This window comes from Lonchura striata, chromosome 13, assembly GCF_050655825.1.
Source record: "Lonchura striata isolate lonStrDom1 chromosome 13, ASM5065582v1, whole genome shotgun sequence".
NCBI lineage: Eukaryota > Metazoa > Chordata > Aves > Passeriformes > Estrildidae > Lonchura > Lonchura striata.
Genome location: NC_140715.1, coordinates 18,163,690 through 18,184,067, shown reverse-complemented (window position 1 = coordinate 18,184,067; position 20,378 = coordinate 18,163,690).

Genomic DNA, 20,378 nt, shown 5'->3' with positions numbered 1-20,378 from the left:
AAGAGAAAGGGTTTGCACCTCTGGGTCAGTGCTGCACCCCAAACCTTGGTGCAAAGGAGGATGAATTATTGATGTAGTCCATCCTAGCAGAGGTTCCCAGCTGCTTCCCAAGCTGGTAAATCCCCTGGCAAACCTTCAAGGCCAGGTTGGACAGGGCTTGGAGCAGCCTGGGACAGTGGCAGGTGTCCCTGCCCATGGCAGGGGTGGCACTGGATGAGCTCCAAGGTCCCTCCCAACCCAAACCCAGTCCCTGATCCCAATTCACGGCACCACCTCCCCTCCTCCACCTGCAGCAAGTGATTCTGTGCTACCAAGGCAGGAATTGGCAGCTCTCAGCCTGTAAATTCTGCTCAGCTCTTGGTTCCCATCCTCTCCATCCCCAGCTTGCCGAGGGACAGCAGCTCCAAACCCTCTTTCCTGGCTGGCACCAGAGGCGGCACCTCTGCCCATCCCAAAGCTCCCAGGCCGTTCCCAGGGCTCGGTGCCAGCTCTGCCAGGTGCCCCAGGAAGCTGCAGGGAGCAGCTGGAGCCCTGCACACCCCGAGGCTGCCCGGGCTGAGGCAGGGATGCTGCTGTGACAAACGAGCTCTGTGCGGGCAGCTCCTCATTTCTATGGTAACGCTGCTCCTGCTCTGCTCCTCCCTGGGCTGCTCAGCCCCATCCGCCACCCCCAGCCCTCCACCATCGGGCCAGCATTCCGAAATGTCCCTTCTCCTCGATTTCTGTGGCCAGGAGGGAACAGGAACGCTCAGGGTATAGGATTTCTCTGAATTATTCCTTATCAAAGGTTTGCTGGCCACGAGTAAGGCAAGCAGAGCCTGGCTTCTCCTTGGGACTTTGCAGGAGGAAAGAAGGTGATGGCTGTGCTACAAATGGACTGGTTTAGCCAGCTTTTGATTGTTTTGGATACACTCAGGGATGCTGCAATGACTCAGAGAAAATTGCTGCTTTGTCTGACAGACACATTTACTTCTCAGGGTAATGAGTTGATCTCCTCTCTGATTAGATTTCTCTGCAGTGCTCCTTACCAGTGGGTGTTGGCAGCCATGGGAGTGGTGGAAGGTTTAACTCAAAGGAGAGAGCAGAGAGGAACCTGCTCTGCAAAGGGATATTAAAATAATAATAATTTAATTTTTTTTTTTTTTAAACAAGAGCGTTAATTGCAGCATAAGCTGATCATGCACAACAACCACATCTTCCCACCTTGGCTCAGCTTCTTCAGCTTGAAGCAGGCTGATCTGTGTCACCTCTGGAGATCAGCAGGAAGCAGAGGTGGTTTAGAGCCCGACCAACACCTCCCTGATCTGGCAGACTGGTGGGTCCCACCAGGGCAGCTCAGTTCCCCCACAGAGGTGCAGAGAGGCTCATCCCTGCCAAGGCGGGGTGGGAGCTGCCTCTGAGCAGGGAAGCAGCTCAGGAATGGCTCAAAGCAAAGCACATCCAGCCCTGTGGAGCTCATCCCGAGCTCCAGCTGCTGGGGAATGTCAGTGCTGAGTATTCATCTTCAATATTATGATTCATTACAGAGCACGGGAGAACTTTGTTTCAGGCAAACATGACATAAGAGTACAGCTGGCTGAATAATAGCAGTGACATTTTCTACAGCAATTAATTAGAACTGAAATTCCAGTCGGATCTGCCCCTCTTCAAAGGCCTTCTCCAGGCATTCCCACACAGCCACGCAGTGCTTGCACAGGTGGAAATTCTGAGCTCACGTAGGCAAGGGCTTGCAGAGGAGCAAACTTTATTTGGGGAGTTTTTCACAGAGGGAAAACTCCCCAGCAGTTTTATTTCTCACGTTACAGAGCAGGAACGAATTCCAGCCGACATCTCAATATCAAATAATAATAATTAGAGGGTGAAAAGTAAATAGCTTGTGAAATGGTTTTGAATAATAGACAAAAGCACTGTTTATGCAGGGGATGTTTCAAATGGAGGGAGGAAAGGGCTTCCCTTGCCCAGGTCCCTCGCAGCCCATGTGTGACAGGCCAGAGGGTGGTTGTACTTTCAAGGTTTCCCTTTTCCTTTCCACCTTCCTCCTCCAAATCCTCCTCAGCCCAGCAGTGCACTGGGAAGCTCGGCAGTGCTTTGGTCACCTGGATAGCAAGGCTTGTTTCCATGAGATCTTTGCAGGGAGTGGGACAAGATGCTTTGCCTCCAGCCCAGTTGTTCCTTCTTGCAAGGAAATAAAATTTGGAAGGATAAGATTTTCCAAAACACCATTTTGGCTTAATTTTGAAAAAGGCACAGAAATGTCCAGAGCATTTCAGTTGACATTTCAAATACTTCTTTTTTTTTTTTTTTTTTCCTTTTCTTTTTTTTCCTTTGTTTTTTAATCCTTGTTTCGATTCAGGCTGACTCTTCATTTAAAAATGCTCTGGAGTTTGGTTAGTACAAAGTCCAGTGGGAAACATTTTTTGCCCAGTGCCAAGCTGCCTCTTTATAACTTCTAAAATATCAAACAAAATTACTCATTTGTGTTTACAGGATTGTCAGCCATCTGAAAACTGCCCTGCTCTCCTGCCTGATCTTCTGTAGCCATTCCTCTCATCCATCCTTGCCACATTTTGGTTGGGAAGTGCTGATGCACCACAGCTCAAGGCACATTGGGCTCTGTTTATCACAATAATAATAATATTCAGTGATATAATAATAATAATAATATTCACTTTCCTGGGAAGCCAGGACATGTCCAGCATTGTGTCTCTTCCCATTTCAAGCCACACCATTAAAGGAACTCTCACTTTCCTGCAGCTTTTCCCCCCTGTGCTGCCCAGAGCTCCTGGCTGGGCAGATGCTGAGTGCCAGCCTGTCAGATGGAAATGGTTTCCAACCATTCTCAGAGGGTTTTTCTGGGAGCAGGCAGAAATTTTGGTCTCATTTCAGTTTCTATCTGGTACATTACAATCCCAAATCCTATTACTGGCTCCTCTGCACCAGCAGAAATTGCCTCTTCAGCATTTTGGAATACAACTAGTGAGTACTAGCTCTGAAAAAGAAAACAAGAAGTTTTATCAGGGTTTTGTTTTTATTTGATTTATCAGAGATGATCCCTTCCTCTCACAAAATGCATCCAAGTCAGGATGTTCCCCCAAGCTCATCCTGCTGGGATGAGCCCAGGATGGGAGAACTGTGCCTTCAGCTGAGGGAATGTTCCTGGTGGTTGGAAAAATGTTTTCCTCCCTCTCCCCCTCTCTCTGCACGTCCTCCCTGTGCACTGACAAACCCAACAGCAGCGAGCTGTGTGTGAGCACAGGGGACGTGTTTGTTCTCCTGCAGGGGAACAAATCAGAGATTAATCAGGCTTCTGCTTCTTTCATTGCCCAAGGAAACCTGCAAACCTTAAATAGCATTTGTGGTCTTGTTCTTTACATTCTGGAGGGGATTTTTACAAATTGCTGAGTGCTTTGCTTTGGTGGGCAGGTTAGTTCATGTTGCAGCATTACTGGCTAGTGCTGTTAGGGCAAAGGATCAATAGCATTTTCCACTGGGAATGTGCCTCCCCTCCTTCTCCTCCAGTCCCCTCCAGCCTTTTTGACTCTGTGGATTCTGGCTTCAAGGCAAGCAGCTCCTTTTGCTTTGGGAAGCAGCATCTTCTCCCACATAAAAGATCAGTTTATCTTGGGATTTTCAGTGCAGCCTAAGATGTGTAGGTGCCCAAACCCCCAAATTAGATTAATCTAAATCCCAAAGCAGCTCTGAAGCATCTCTTGTTGAGGTTCCTTTTATCACTAAGGGACTTAAAAGCAGAATAAGTTGATGATGACTTTGGCTGGCTGATTTAATGCCTAGAATATGTTATTTCCTTGTTTTTTTATATATTTCAGTGGAATGGATGGATCCCTCAGCAGCAAGTGGTTTCTCCAGTTAGTCTGCAGGGCTCAGACCTTCTCTGGTGTTTGGGCAACAGCGTGAGAGTTTGGTGGCACTGAAGGTGACGTGGAAAAGAAACGAAGCTGGTGGAGAGCAGGCCAGGTGGAGCTGCTGCTCTGTGGCACTGCCACGTCCACAGACGACACCAAGAAGTGGACACAGACCCGAGTGGGGCAGCCCTTGCCAGGCTGGGGCAGAGCAGGGCAGGACAGAGGTGCAAAGCAGCAGGAGAGGTTCCAGGCAAGGACTGAGGCAGGAAAGCTGCGTGGGCAGGGCCAGAGGCAGGTGGGGGAGAGCGCTGCTTTCCCTGGCAGAAGTGTTTTGGCAGCTGTGGGAGCTGGGAACTGGCAGAGCAGGGAGAGCTCAGGGTGTGCAGAGCTCGGGCCAGGAGCTGTGGTGCCCTGGCAGGGCTGAGGCAGCCCCTGGTGCCAGCAGAGCTGTGTTTCACTGCCCAAAGCTTCCTCTGCAACCCCCTGTCCTCACCCTGCATCTTCCACCTGCTCTTCCATCAGCACTGCATGCAAAATGCCTGGATGGGAGGGCGGCAGCAGTGGGAGGCTGTGGAGCAACAGGAGGAAGGGTCGGGTGGCTTAGAACAGGTAATTCCAGCTCTGGGGCACAAAGGAGGGGTTGGCTACAGGCAAGGCAGCAGGCAGTTTGGGTTTGGGTTCCTCCTGGCAGGCTGGGAATAGAGGGAAGGCTGAAATGGAACATGTGGCAGGAGAAGTGATGCAGATTCCACCTGATGCTGAGTCAAAGACTGAGACAAGGAGGCGGCTGAGGCTCGGACTGGTGAAGAAGGGACATTAGTGCCTTCTGCAAAATGAAAGCACACAAGGAGAGAAGGTCTGGGAGGAAGGATTGAGCACATCTTTGGTGTCTGAGGACAGTTGTCCTGTGCTGTCACCCAGAGAAGCGAGCCCTGACCTGTCTCAGGGTAGGAGTTACCTGTATTGAGTGGGTAAAACCCACCCCTGTCCTAATAAAAGACAGAGAGACAAACCCAGAACCTCCCCAGTGAGCATCTCCTAAGGCAGTCACTCACAAAACACCTTGTGAAGAGCTCAGGAAGTTATTCCCAGAGGCAATATCCCTCAGGGGACTGTCACAACACACTCACTCATGAATTCACTACACATAATAATAGGTGAGGAATGCACAGAATAAAGCTTTTTCTAAAGACAGCCGAGAAAAACTGAGTTGTTTCAACGTGGATCTGCAGCTTTTTCACTCAAATCAGCAAAGCCAACAACAGGGCCTGAATCAGGACCATCCTGTTTGGAAAGCAGGGCCCTGGGAATGGGAACAGGAACAGGTACATAACCAAAGTGGAAATCATTACACTCCAGGCTTGCATGTGCATGGCTTAAAGAAGGCATTCAGGTCAGTCTCCACCCAGGAGGGATCCAAGCACACTCTGTACTGGGAAGGGAAAAGTCTGAGCCAACTATGTAATCATTCTCCACCTTATCATTGCCCCAACATGACTAATGAGCCAGGGACAGACTACAGGGAGTGAGGAACATGGAAGCAGCAGCAAAAACAAAGTAGGTATTTGCAACATCTCTTGCTCTGAACAAGTGCACTGAAATCATTGCCACGCAGCAATCCATGCTGCAAAGGAGGGGAAACGACCCTAAATCAGGTGTTTGAGTGGTTTTTCTAACTTGTCCCCCAAATGAGCAGCTGGTTTTTATCCCACTGGGGTGGGGTGTGAGGCGAGAATGAAGGAGCTCTTATTCTAAACTTAACTTTAATCTGATGGTCTTGTCTGGTGCCTTCATTTCAAACCCTCGCAGCAGACCCAGAAGTGGGAATGAGATCAGAAGGACAACAGGAGCTGCTGGTTCTGTGCATCAGGTGCCCACCACATGCACGTGGCTGCTTTGGAGCCAGGGCTGAGCCAGGCAGGGCTGGAGACCCTGCAGGGAAGGGCTGGGCTGTGCCTGCCACTGCTGCTCATCCTTCTTTTCAAGTGCTGCATCCCACAGGTCACGGGGGGAGATCCTCATCTCCAGTTATTTATAAAGTGTCTTTTGACAGAGCTGTGAGTGAGTGAGGACTTGGCTGTACTGTCAGTGACCAGAAGTATAAAAAAAGCCCTGGCTTTCAGGAGCACTAAATTAACTGCGAAATAAATAAATAAAATGAAGAGCTCACTCTCGTTATTGTGCTGCAGGCATCATTTATTAGATGCTGCTGTGCTGTGGAGTCCTTATCTCTCCCTCCAGATAGTGTAAATCAGAACTCCTGTTGCTGACACCCCGAGAGCATTCTCATCTGTCAGAGATTTAGCTGCCCCTTTTCTCGTGTGTTTTCCTGGAGAGTGATTTTTTATTTTCACTTTAACCCTCGGCGCTCTCATCATTCATGGCTTACACTCTCAGCAAATAAAGGGCTGGGGAGGGATGCTCCAAGGTCTTTTGTTGCTGTTGATGAACGTTTCTCTCTGTCCTCAGTGAGAGCAGCTCTGGCACAGGCAGATGCTTCAGCCACACTAAAAATGTGCTGCTTTATGCAGGGCTACCCACAGGTTTCTCCCTCTCTTCCCAACCCAGCTGCAGCCATTGAGTTTTCCCCCTCCCTGCACTGTGCCTTTCAATATTATTCCTTTAATGGGCTTAATGATTTTTCCACTCCTGAAACATGAATCAAATATACAAATTACTCTTGAAGGTACTCGGGAAAAGCTGTGGTTTTATTGAACTCTCAGTGAGAATCAGCAGCACCTCAGCCAGAGGCAGGAGGAGCAGATCCCACGTGAGGGGTGATCCATCTCAGCCAGGCAGCAGATTTGGTGATTCATCACTGTTTACCACGTTTAAACACATTTTCCATTCATCCTGATGATTTACTGTGGCAATGGGGCTAAAAAATCTACTTTAAATGAGTGGTTCTCAGACTAGCTGGACTCTAGGAAAGATGTCAACTTCTCTTCACAGTGCTAAAGGACTTTGTGCACAGTCACAGAGCATGGGCTTTAAGTGATAACTCTGCTTTTGGTGATATTATTTAAATACTTGTGTGTGTGCCTACTTTTATGGCCTTTCTCATTTCTCCCTTGCCAGTGGGTGTCTTGGCTTTATTAAAATTTATGTATTTCGCCAAAGTCAATCCAATCTTCTCTCCTTTTGCCATCATGCTCGTAACATTCATAACTCAGCTGTAAAAGCTGTCAATAAGGAAACAATTGAGTTTTAAGGGGGGAAAAGGGCAGTGCCTTTTCTCCCATGAGACTATATAGAAACTAATTGGGTAAAAGCCCCAGATTTGGACTGCAGCAAAGAAGTTGGTGCCTTCCTTTCAGCAAAGGTCCTGAGCAAACCAATCTGCTGGATCTGCTTTTGTCCATTTTTAATCTCTTTGTGAAACAGAGATGTCCTCCACTATCCAACCACAAGGATAGAAAGGGACTTTCTGAGGAACTCAGATTAAAAATTAGGGTAATGTGTTGATAAACAATCTGAGTTGTTATTGAGGCATTCAGAAGTGTAAATGGATGGGATGTTTTTGGTGACCAGGGACTGTGAAAGATTAGGTTGTGCTTGGCTCTCTTGGGAGTGTTCTGACAACTAAACCACAAACCTGAATGCAAAACCAGGTGTGTTTGTATACTCTGTAAATATATTTCTATAGACCCGTGGCTTTAATGATGATAGAAGTGTATATTGTGTGTGTGTGACTGAGATAGCTCCAATCTTAATGTAAATAAATAGTGCCAAACCCTCTCTTTTTCATGCTTGAATCTTTCAGAGAGAGATTCAAATAGTTGTTTTGTGCCCAGAAAATACTGCTCTCAGGAGATGGAGGGCCACCAAATCCAATTCCCTTTTATGGTCATTCTGATCCAGCTGTATTTAGCTCCCAAAATTGCTTAAAAATCCAAACAAAGCAACCCATTATTGGAGGAGAACTTCAGAAAGCAGCTCGGAATCCTCCCAGCAACAACTGCTCCACGCTCTGCAGGTTGGTGTTCCTATTTTCAGCACAGGGAACAAAATCCATCACCAATCCCAACACCCAGTGCTGCAATTCCCAGCCCAGTTGCTGGGGCTCAGCAGGGTTTGACTGTTGCAACACATTTTGCACAAAGAGCAAGAGTTTGGCTACAGAGCCTTGGATGAATTTCAGCCCACAGCCTACAGTAGTAGGAGAAGCCTCAGGAAAGCTGCCAGAATTAAGTCAAGGTTGCACAAGAAGTGGTTTTTGTGCTGGCCCAGCAGGTCAAATGTAACACCTCTGTTGTCCTGAAGAACATTTATTAGGATCCCAAACCCTCAGTTTGTTCTTTTGGGTGCCAGCAGATGACCTGGGGACACTTGAATTGTTTTGCTACAGATTTATTGGGTGAACTGTGTCCAAGTCAATTGGGTCAGGGCAGTAAAAGATGTTTAGAGCTTTGAATACATTGATACCAAGACAGATTAAATTCCCAGTTCCTGTTTAGGAGCTCACCTAATCGCCCTCCACTCCAGCTTGTCAGATGTGTCCTGCTTCATTTCCTTGCTTGTTTTTCAGAGGGTGCCAGGGATAAGAGATGAGAGGCACCTGCTGCAGGGGTAAACAGCCATTTAGAAGATGTGTGTCCAAAAGTAAGTCTGATAGATCAAAATTGATACAGCAAGACATGATAAAACCACAGGCCTGTAACAGACTGGGATGTGGCTACTTTTCCTTTTTAGTGTTGTACTGTAGAATATGTTTGGGGTTTTTTTTTCTCCTTCCTTTTAAGCTGATACTTTTTATGCTGTGATTAAAAGATTATTGGCAGAATGAAAATTAATCACATGCAGTGCACTCGGCCCAGCTATTGTGAGAACTTGGAAGATATGGCTTTGGAATAGAGAGTGTTCAAAAAGCACCAGGACACCAGCCCTGAGGATGATGCAAGTGCCCTTCAAGAGAGGACCTGCCTCCAAAATACAAAATTGTGTTAATACTGAAGCTTAGCAGAGGTATTTGGAAACCTGTCAGCATGGTCTGGCTCGTAGGATTAACTGCCAGTCAGAGTGTCCTGCTGCCACTCGTTAAATTTACTGATAATTGTTCATTTCTGTATGTTTTAGAATTAGCTGTATTCTGAAAAAAGCGGATAAAAGTGAGGAATGAATCAGATGCAGGAAGTCAGCAGAGTCAGCTGTGGGTAACATAACCTGGAAACACAATACAGCTCAGAAATGGCCCCAAGGATATAGATAGCAGCTTTTATCTCCCTCAGATATAGGTCAGAGCAGCAAAGTTCAGATCTAGTTTTGGATCTGAACTAGTTCAAGAACATCCAGCAGGAACCTGACCCCAGCAGATTCCGTGTCTGTCTTGGGAGGTTTTGGATCTGCTTCCCTTGCACCTCTATCAGACCACGTTTCACCCAGAGCAAGCATAAAACTGGGTCCAGATCTGCCATCCACAGAGCAGGAAAACCACAGGGAACATCTTCGGCCTTTTTAGGAGGTGGAGTTCAGTCTGCAGCAATGGGAAACTCAGTTCTGCTGCTCAAACATTCAATTATTGCATTTCTGCTTATTGCTGGAGGCTTTTGGGACACCAATATGTTGTGGGTTATGTACAAACACAAGGGAAGGAATGGTCTGGAGGGGAGAGAAGGGTTAGGATGAGCTGGAAGGTCCTCCAAGGTAGAGAAGCCACCATGGTATGTAGGATGATTTGTGTAAGGCAGCAATGCATGAAGCTGTGGCAGAGGACACTTAAAACTCCAAACTAGGATTGCAGATATTGAACATTTCATGTTCCTGATGGTTGGGTTTTTTTGGTCTTCTCACTTTGCATGGCACACCTTCCATTTGTTTTTCATAATTTCAACTGTAAGCTTCTAATTTTCCCCCTCACCCTGCCTTTCTTTTATTTACATCCCAGAGATTCTGTGCTTCTCTGAGGGCTGACATGCCCTGGCTTAAACTGGAGCTGCCCTGAGGACGATTTTATATTTAGTAGCTCCTTATGAGCTGCTCTCATTTGAAGCAGCCCAGACTGCCTGATACAATATTTACTGCAGAAATCTCCCTTGCCTCTCCTGATTGCAGTCTAATGATAAGGCTGAGCTTGAGAAGGGGCCAGGGCCTTACCTAAAGTGTGCCAGGGCAGCAGAGCCTTGCAGAGCACAGTTCCTACCCCCTTTATGCCTTCAGACTAACCCACAAGATCCATGGTAAGGGATGAAATCTGTCCCACAAAAACTGCTGCCAGGAAAGCACAGCTCTCAGCTTTTATCTTTCAGAGTGTACATCCAGGAGAGGCCTAACCAAGTGCAACCTCTGATATTTTCCTCTCATATGTTGACATTTTTCTCCATTTATTACAGGTTGGCCTTTTTTAGAGTGGTGTATTTATTTAAAGCATTTAAGAGAAAGATGTCTTCTGCAGCAGGGTTACAAACACAGAGTCACCTGGCTTCTCCCACCCTTGGAGTGCCAGCTTTTAACAGGGAGGTTTCTGTGTCTCAGTTTTATATTAAGCTCCTGATTGGAGTATCCAGGTGCTCTGATCTGACTCTTACTAAATCCTGGTCATAGTGATGGGGTGAACTCCAGCCTGCAGCTTTCCTCTTTCCAGTGGAAAAGTCAGCACTGCAAGTTCACAGAACGGTGCAAGACCCTCAGCTCTCCCCCCAAAGTTCTCCTGGGGTTCCAGGCTGCTGCAGACAGACCAATCCCTTCTAAAATAGTCCCTGTGATGCTTTTAAGCCTGCAAGCATGTGGGGGGGAGGTGATGCATCACACGGAGCAGTGCCTCAGCTCTGACATCCTGAGCCTCTGGAATAAAGGAACAGCACAGCATTGCCTCTGTGGAGAGCTCCCTTCCTGGAACAGCTGAGTGGGGCAGCGAGGTGCTAACACAGCCTGCTCTCTCCTGATTGTGTTCCTGGAAAAGCTGCTCCATTATCCAGAAAGTTTGTACCGACAGCACCAAAAGCTAACGAGGCTCTTGCTGGCCTTTAATAATTTCTTACTCAGCAGATCTTTCACTTCCAGCTCAGCGGAGTGGGCACTGCAGGCACATCAGCTGAAATACAATCTCCATGCTGGACAGACAGACTGCCAGGCTGTTCCATTGGCAGGCTAGGAAGGAATACAGAGCTGGCACCCCGGGCACTGTGCTCTGCACAGCGGAGCTGCCATCGCGCCCTTGGCACTGCCAGCTTCTCTTTCCTGCTGAGGACGTTTGGTCCTTGTTCATTGTTCACAGCTGCTCTGGGGTTCCTCCTCCCCCACTCATCACATCTGCTGGAAAGGAGGATTTCCCAATAAAGGTGAAGAGAAGGGACTGGCACTCACATTCCAGATCGAAATCAATTTAGCCAGCTCTGCCCCAGCTAGGAAATCTGCTGCTGTTTTGTGCATGGTATAGTGCTGACAGACAATGCAGGGAGGAGCATTAACCCCCTCTGTCCCTTGCAGGAGGTTTAGTATTCCAAAAGACCTGTTTTCAATAAAGAGAAAGCTTTAAGCCTAAAAATCTCCTTGAGATCTCAGACTGTCTTGGGTTTATCCCTGTGAATGTGACCTGCAGAATCAGCACTAAGTGGGAAGCAGAGTGAAGTTTTGGACAACCCTTGAGTTTGGGCCAGAAGTTGAACTGTCACCTGAAATAAATGAATATAAAGAGTTCCTTTTTTCAACCTGTATTGTTCATAAACATTTCTGAGTGTCCTGGTGGCTGCCATTCACCTAATTCATGGGATCACTGGCTGCCTGTGACATAAGGAGGCTAATGACTGAGGCTCATTAGAAAATGGGAGAGACTCTTGTATCAGCAGATCTGAATGTCAGGCAGGGCTTCCCATCACTTTCAAAACGAGAGAGCTGAAACGTCCCAGAAATTCCAGCAATATCCAAACAGCACGCCGGGGTCACATCTGGGGAAAGATCCCCCTGGCTGTGTGCTTTGACAGCAGCATTTCCATTTTGTCTGAGGTCTCTGCAGCCTCAGGAGATGCAGGCTCCTCAGCCTCTGCCGCTTCCCCTCAGGTGTGCCAGCCAGGAGTGACTGGGTGCTTAAGGAACCTGTTTGGGGTGCACAGGTGAAGTGCCAGGTTCCAGCTCCACAGCTGCTGCTCTGTTGGAGGTAGATGCAAACATTGGGTTGCCAGCGCTGCTGCGTCACCGATGCAAACAATTTTCATCAGGGCAAAAACCCGGATGAAACCACCATGGCAACCAATTTTAAATAGAAACAATAGCCCAGCTCCTTCACTGAAATAAAGGCACAGGACCCGAGGATCTAGTTCCATATTCCTACAGCAGACAACGCCATTTTTTGAGCATTCGTATTTTCTAGGGGTTTTTGTGTCTTTCAAAGCATCTCAGCGAGCTTTTTGCAAATTATATGCAATAAATACTGATGGAATGAAGCCATCTCTGTGGGGCCAGCAGCAGTCAGAGAGCAGCATGGTGGATAAAGCAAGTTCTTGCCAACTCCTTTATCTTTCCAGTTCCAGGATCTCTTAAGTCCCACGCAGAGAAGTCAGTCCAGTTTTTCTCTTGAAGATCTGCAAAACAACAAACAACAAATCATTAAAACTGAAAAGATGAAATGCTGAATCATGCCTTCCACTCTTTAGAACCCTGTGTTCCACTGAGCCTAATTATTTCACACTTGCTACCTAAATCTTTGAGCAGTCTCTCCCAAGAATATTCTCGATGAGGGCTGGAAAAGAAAAAGTTCTGATGAACAGTCTAATAGGGGGACAGTAGTTCTGGTCAAACTCCCTGGAAATTAATGTTGGCTTAGCTCATAAGAATGGGATTTTATTTGGCCCAAACACACTCAAGCAAACTTGAAATTACACTGAGGGCAGTACAGTCAATGTGCAGCTGAATGAGCGAAGAGAAACTGCCAGGAAATATCAAACATATTTTTAAGCATTTAAACCAGTGCCTTCTGAGTATCTGAAATGAGGTGAAAATACATTAAAATCCAAACAGATCCCTCTCTTTCCCTTGTTGCAGCCAACCCTGAATAGAGTCAGTGGGTGTAGAAATAGGAAAGTATATTTTGCTTTTGCTTAGGTAGTGGGGGTTTGCTATTTAAAAAATCAAAATTTAAAAAGAAAAAAAAAAAAAAAAGCCTGACCTACAGCACATTCTGGAAGGGCACATATCAAATATCTTCAGCTCTTAATCTAAGAAGGAACTTCAGTGCTCTGGCATTGTTCTCCCCTGTGCCATTCTTATCTGACACGTAGTATCAGTTGCCAGAAACGCTGTGGGTTTATTCTGTACTTTGTATTCTAATATAAATGGAGCTGAATAGTTGTCATAGTCCTCTGGGCAGGGCTCCTTGCTGCTGCAGAGTTTAATATTGAGGTTGGCAGCACGAGGGTGGCTGATGTAATCCCTTCCATTACCGATATTTACGGCACAACACAAAGGTTTGGAGACTGGGAAGATGTGACAAGCCAAAAAAGCCAAGCCATTCAAAACTGAGCCTGGCTCTGCAGGGGTTGATTCCCCTCACTGGACGGTCACTGAAATGTCTTTTAATGCCTTCAGGAGCATTTGTGATGCAAAATTCAGGCATAAAGCTCAGATGGCAAAGTCCCCATTGCACGCCCCACATCTGACTGCAGGTCTGATTTCAGCATGAGCCAGTGACTCAGGATCACCAGCAAGTGATGTCCAGAGTCACTCCTGGGTTTCACCATTCTTTAGCCAAACATCACAAGCCTTGGTGTATTGTAACACAGGGGGAAGGGGCAGCACAGAGGAGGGTTTGTTCCTCTGTCCAGCAAACTCCTTCTACTCCTGCAGCAGCCCAGGAGCTGATACAGTGATCTATACGTGCTGCTGATTTGTGCTTTCAAAGTCCAGGATATTTCCTTCCATTTCTTATTTACATCCAAGTTTCATCAAACCTGCATCTTTTTTCTGAGGGGCAGAGCAGGAGCAGCACTGATCTCTGCTCCTGTGACAGGGACAGGACCCAGGGAAGGGCTGGAGCTGTCAGGGGAGGCTCAGGTTGGATTTTGGAAAGGTTCTTCCCCCAGAGGTGCTGGCACTGCCCAGATCCCCAGGGATGGGCACAGCCCTGAGGCTGCCAGAGCTCCAGGAGGGTTTGGACAGCACTCCAGGGATTGTTGGGGGGTCTGTGCAGGGCCAGGAGATCCCTGGGATGACCTTTGGGAATCCCTTGCAGCTCAGGATATTCTGTGCTTCCACAAAACCTCCTCAAGCAGCTCTTTCAGATTCGAGGGTGGGGAGCTGAGTGATTCTCCACACATTTAAGAGCCCATTCCTGTCCTGGAGCTCTCCTGGAGGATTTGCAGCATCTCTTCTGTGAAATCAGCACTTTTGTTGGTCTTAATGGAGCCACTTCTTGTGGAAGACACTGCAAAGGCTTTGTGGAAATGAGTAATTTCTATTCCAGGCCATGGAGGAGAGAATACAGCCCACCCTGCCTGGTGCTTGTGATCTGATGTGAAGATAACTCTGCTGGTGTGGTGGGAATGCAGCGTGGTGTTTCCCACACAGATGGGCCCAACCCAAGGGCTTTTTCCCCCAAATGTCTTAAAGTTCAAAGGAGGTTAGTACCAAAGTGCTTCCCTGAACAGTCTAATTTTGTGTTTTAGTTGCTATAGAAGTGGCAAAATTGACTTTATCAAACAAATGGTCTTTGCCATACCATTCAATCAGTTTCTTGCCATTTGCAATGGCTTCCTTGTGCTGTTGGTAAAAATAATGTTGCTTTTCCAGTATGTCATGCAAAGTGATTTCAGCTGTGTTTTTTCCACTCCCGACCTCTTCAATGTTTGCATTTCAGGCAGTTTTATACATTTATTGATTACATGAAGTATAGTTCTAATTTCTAAGAAGAACATAGCCCTTAAATCATCCATACTCTGAAATGTTTTAATTTCCTCAAGTAAATAGAGCATATTTTGCCAGGAATCTTAAATGTATGATACATGGATTTGATTCCCCTTTCACATAGGTCTTGTATAAGTCTCTTCACTTCAGTGAAATGACTCCTGATTAGCATTGAGAAACGGGTCCAGAATATGGGGAGGGGAGTGGGTTAATGCCATTTTTTCTGACACTGAGTGCTCTAAAAGCACTCTGAGACTGTAAACCATTACCATTTCTCAGTAAGTGCCCTCTGAGAGGACTGGGGAGGACTGAGGAGTTTTTAACCAGTAAGTCACCTCAGTTCTTTCACAAAAGAGTCAAGATTTAGCTTTTTCCACCTCACGGCTGTCTGGTGATTCCGCAGAGTGGGAAAACCGGCGGTCTTGTCATCTGCTGAGACCACAACTGCTGCCAGTGGGTTAATTCCCTTCTTGGCAGCCTGGAAGCTCAGGTCTGGTCCTCTTCCCAGGCTTTGCAAGTTTTCCTGTCAACCAGGAAGGGAAGAGTTTTACAGAGGTGCTCTAGAGAGGAGTATTATTTGCCTGCCGCGGGCTCGTCATGCCTCAGCGCCTCGACACGAAGGCTGTTATTCTCCAACAACGCCGTCAAACTCCCACACCTCGATGACTGCTCAAAGTTATGAGCACTCCCAAAATAGGGCTGGATTTTCACAGTGATAATTGAGAGCCATAACTTTCCATCAGAGAGGCTCTGTAGGTGGGAGCAGCAGCACAGACAGCAGTATCAACAGAGCTGAGGCTTTTTATCAGGATGTTATCTAATTTTATTGCAGTATTTATCCCATAATCCCATCAAGGTAGAGACTTTCTTTAAGGGATGTTTCCTGTGCACAGTTTTGGACCCATCTTTGGCCTATGTGAGAAAATCCCTATGGGGAGCTAAAAAAAAAAATTACTTTATGATGGCCCTAAGCCTTGGTTCAGAAAAATGTTCATATTCAGGAAGGGGTTTAAGCTTTTTGAACATTGTTGAATAGTGCTGGCTTCAGTGAACTGATGACTAGAAAAATATGTTCATGCAGGGTTTTGTTTTCCTTCAAAAGAATTTCCACTGCTCAGGAAACCCGCTCATTAGCTCACTTCTGATGCAAATATCAGAATATTTAAATGCAAGTTAATAGCAGAGTGATATTCTCAGTCACTGGAAAAAATAATTATTCTTCTTTTAGGGCTACGTGGCCAGAAAGGCTGAATCAAAGAACATTTATAGGCCTCATTCTTATCTGGTGCTCTGCCACCTCCATCAAATAACGCCAGAGCAGAACTGCAGCAGTTGCTGTTGAGATCACAATCTGCATATAGATATTGTGTCTCTCAAGTTCTAAAAGTAATGTTACATTTGAAGTCAAAGAGAAAAGAGAGAACAAATAACACAATTTACTGCTGCAGATTATTTTTATGCCTGTGTGCTCCACTTAAGAGAATACTCTGTAAATGACTTATTATCAAGAAAAGTTATTTGTTTGCACTAATCAAGCCTTAAACTTGGAGGCATAATACGGAACTAATTATTTTTAACTAACTAATCAACATGTTTCATTCATAAGTTGGGATTTATCAATATAGCACATGAAAGGAGAGAACATATTATTATTTCAATTTAGATAATATGCAAAAAGCAGTGTGTTTGTAATGACCTGCTTTCACTGAATATAATCAAGCTCCAAAGCTCTATTACAGGCTGGAAATAGCAGCAGCTTACTTTAATGAGATTTCTGGCTCTGGGCCCCAGCTGTTCTACGCAAGGCTCTCCCTTTGCTCTATGACCTACCAATATGTGCTGTCACCAGTAATGAGACAGGACCTATTTCCTAACATGGGGAAAAACTGGAAAGCACGAGTTCATTCTATCTGAGGAAACACACCCTGTTCCCCCTGCAAGGCACGAGGAGGGGAACACTGAATATGCAACGTGCCCCCCTTGCCTCGCCAGCAGAAATGTGCCATGAAACCCATCAGGTAAGGAACTCCAAGGGAAATCTGGAAGTCTCTCCTGAACTGCTTCCCTCAGCACACAGAAACTCAATACTCATTAAACTCATCCAGAATATCTTTGTCCCCTTCAAGGACCCCAGCAAAAGACTTCCCATTACCTGCAAGGCACAGGAAGGGGGAACGGTGGCAGCCATGGGCTCTGAATCTTATGGATTTTGTGGAATTATGCTCATCTCAGGGCCGCGTTGGGAATGTGCCAGGAGCCAAAGAGCTGCACTTAATTTGCCTAAAATGGAGCAGATTACCACTGCTCTCCTGTTTAATAATGGAGATGCAGCCTGGAGACTACAGATTCCAGCAAGCAATGCTCCAAAAGGAGCCAGAAGATCCAGGGGCTCTGGCTCCCAGGTGGAAAACAAGGCCAACCTCATTTTGGTCTCTCTGAATTGGACTCCTAATATTGTTCTTTTTGCCTTTTTTAATTATTATATACTAGACTATTTAGAAATTCTGTTCCAGAAAATGTTTGATTAGCTACCATTTGGGGGGAAGGGAGGGTTATGCTATTTTTATTCTTAAGCCGTCACTTGGGTTCATTAACACTTTGCACGTGAATGTGGGTTTTTTAGGACAAGAAGCCTGTGTTTTTTTCCCCCTGAATAACATTGTTAAGTATTTCAGGAATCTAAAATCCACAAACTATTTCTGTGCCCTGAATATAAACCTCTTTGGAAAAAGCCAACGAACATTTTAGTCAGAAAATTGGAAGGCGTGAGCTTAATGCACTTTGAAATTAAATGATTTGATGCTTTTCAATTTGTCTTTTTGCCCTTCCCAAATACCCAAAGGCACTAGCCCACTTTGTAAATGAGCAGGCTACGAGATCTTACTTTGAGAAATGAAGGTGTCACCGAGTTGCAGTAAAAATTATACTTGGCACCAGCATACTTTGCAAGCCCCGTATTTTGCTAATCGGCCCCTGACACAGCCCCACATTCCTCCTTTATTAAGAGGAATTAAATAAGCAGTTATTTACTTGAGAAGTGGAAGAAAAAAACTTCCAACTCCCAAGAGATTGAGAAGCTTAGTGTCCATGGAATAAACAGCTTTTTCCCCCATGGAATTCACTGGATGGCCATTGCCTTCCAGGTGCCTCTGGTGGGGTCCCTGGACATGCTGTCCTAGCTCATCCCCTGGGTGCTTCTTTCCTTCTACAATTTCAGAAATAAGATTACAAAGTGAGTTTTCAAATTTGAAACTCTGTGCCTGTGTGGATTTTTTTTTTTTTGTCCAGCTCAAGGAAGAATTCTTAAATGAAAGAAGAAAAGCACATTTGCAAAGGTCACATCGATGGATTTTGAAGTGCAGTGGTAAGAACACCACAGCCTTTGCAACACTACCTATTTCCTCTTCTCAATTATTTATGTATTTATTGTATTTTACATGAGCCATGGAAGCTAGAGGCATTTTTGCAGTGTCAGGTCATTCTAAAGTACATACCATACAAAGAATAGGGCTAGAAAATAGTTGTATGTAATACTGTTCATTAATATTACATAATTACTGCACACAGAATAGTTCTCTGGGCAGTGATAAGGATTTTTTTCATAAAAACTAAAGACTCCAAGGCAATGTATTCCATTAAAGGGTTGCTTAACATATGAGGGTATATCAATATATAGTACCTTCACCCAGCTGCAGCAAAATGACGAAGCCAGCTTAGTCAAATGAAGCCATTAGCATGTATAATGTGCTTTACACAAGAGTTAAAAGGTTTATAAAATCATACTTTGATATTGCAATGACCAAGCTGAGATAGGATCTAGCAAACAGCAGTTGCAGCTGCATCAGCACAAAAATGAACTGCTGGGTTTTCTCTGCAGTCTAGAGAACATTTTCTGCAGTCTTTGGAAATTGCTCTGGAATTAAAAAATTTGCTGTACGTGTAGGCTAATATTAGCTACTGACAGCTTGCCTGGGGTTTTTAGTTCAGCCTTCCTGGAGCAATTGTTTAGGATAAAATGTTGATGCAGCTTTTCAGGTCTGTTGACTGCTTTTATTACCATTGAATGTGAGCAAGTCCTGTGTCTTCTATGATACACCAGACCTAGAGGAATGTGGAGGAACATCTGAATGACTAACAACCCCATAAACAATCCCTTTGAATTTTAATATATCCCACTGCACCCATCCTAAAATCCTTGTGCAGTAAGTATAGGATTAATTTTGACTTTAAATTTGATTTACTAAATTGTGTTAATATGCTATTGGGTGGACAAGATACAGCAACAATGTTTAGTATAAAACTGGAAATCTGAACATCCTAATAGAAAGAAAACATCAGTTGCGGTTTTTGAAACATAAGGAACAGCTGATAATTTTGCCTCTAGAAAAGAGATTCTTATCTTTTTTCTGCTCCTTTTCTTATAAGGCAGAAGATGACTTAAATGAGACTTGTATTCTGTGTTTCCCCACCAACAGTGTGAAATAGATGCAGCAATCTGATGTTTCTGCAGCGTGAGCAGTGTCAGTGTTTGATGTTCGGGTGTTGAGTCACCGAGGGTTCACCTTTCCCTCCGGATGACACCGTGACAGCTGCAGCCAGCAGGTGCCTGAGAGCTGGCAGTGCTTTGATTTAAAAAGAGAGGGTTGCTGGCAAGGCATTTTCACAAGGAGCTCCTTCTCAGCTCGGCAAGTCCTTTCACTTCTTCGCTCAATGGGACCTTGATTTGATAACACTGGGCACGTATCACAAATGGCACATCTGCTCTGCCAGGATGAGCCGTGGGACTGAGCTGCAGAGCTGCTTCCTGGGGATCCCACTTGCTTTCAACTTCAGTTTATCTGTGAGCTTAACCTACTAAATTATCATTAGAAATTCCACCTCTTGTGAGGCTCACGGCCTTTTGAGCACACCTGACAAAACAGAAGATGTTCCCCTGTGCTGTGTTTCACTGGGTGTGGGGCACTGAAAGGCTGAGCAAACCACAGACCTCAGGGTGACCTTATCACTCTCCACAGCTCCCTGAAAGGTGGCTGTGCTCAGGTGGGGTTGGACTCTGTCTCCAGGCACTGACAGCCTCAAGATGCACAAAGGGAAATACAGGTTGGATATTAGGGAAAAGTTTTTTACAGAAAGAGTGATAAAGTTCTGGAATGGCTGACCCAGGGAGGTGGTGGAGTCACCATCCCTGGATGTGTTTAAAATCAGACTGGATGTGGTGCCAGGGTTTAAGTTGAGGTGTTGGGGCTGGGTTGAACACCTCAACTTGATGCTCTTGAAAGTCTCTTCCAACCTGGTTATTCTGTGAATTCTGTGATTGTTTCTGACTAAGCAAAAGCAAGCACATGGATTTCTCTACACCAGTTCAGCCACACTCAGTTTTTCCTGTGACCTGAGTCACAGTCAAGCATTTATTATGTGACATTCACAGCGAGAGTGGCAGAATAAAAACAGGCTAAGAAACCTAATCCTCAGAGGAGAGCAATATGTTCCCACTTGGGGTTTAGTCTCGCAGTGAAGAGGCTGTTAAGGGGTTTGTGATCCTGAAGATTGATGCTGGGGGGAGCCTGGGTAGAGCACAGAGCCACTGGCAGTCGTCAGCTAAAGCTGCCTAATGATGGCAGCTGGAGTGGCCAGAGGAATTCTCTCCTCCAAGGAACCCAGAAGAGTTAAAGTGCTTCCAGA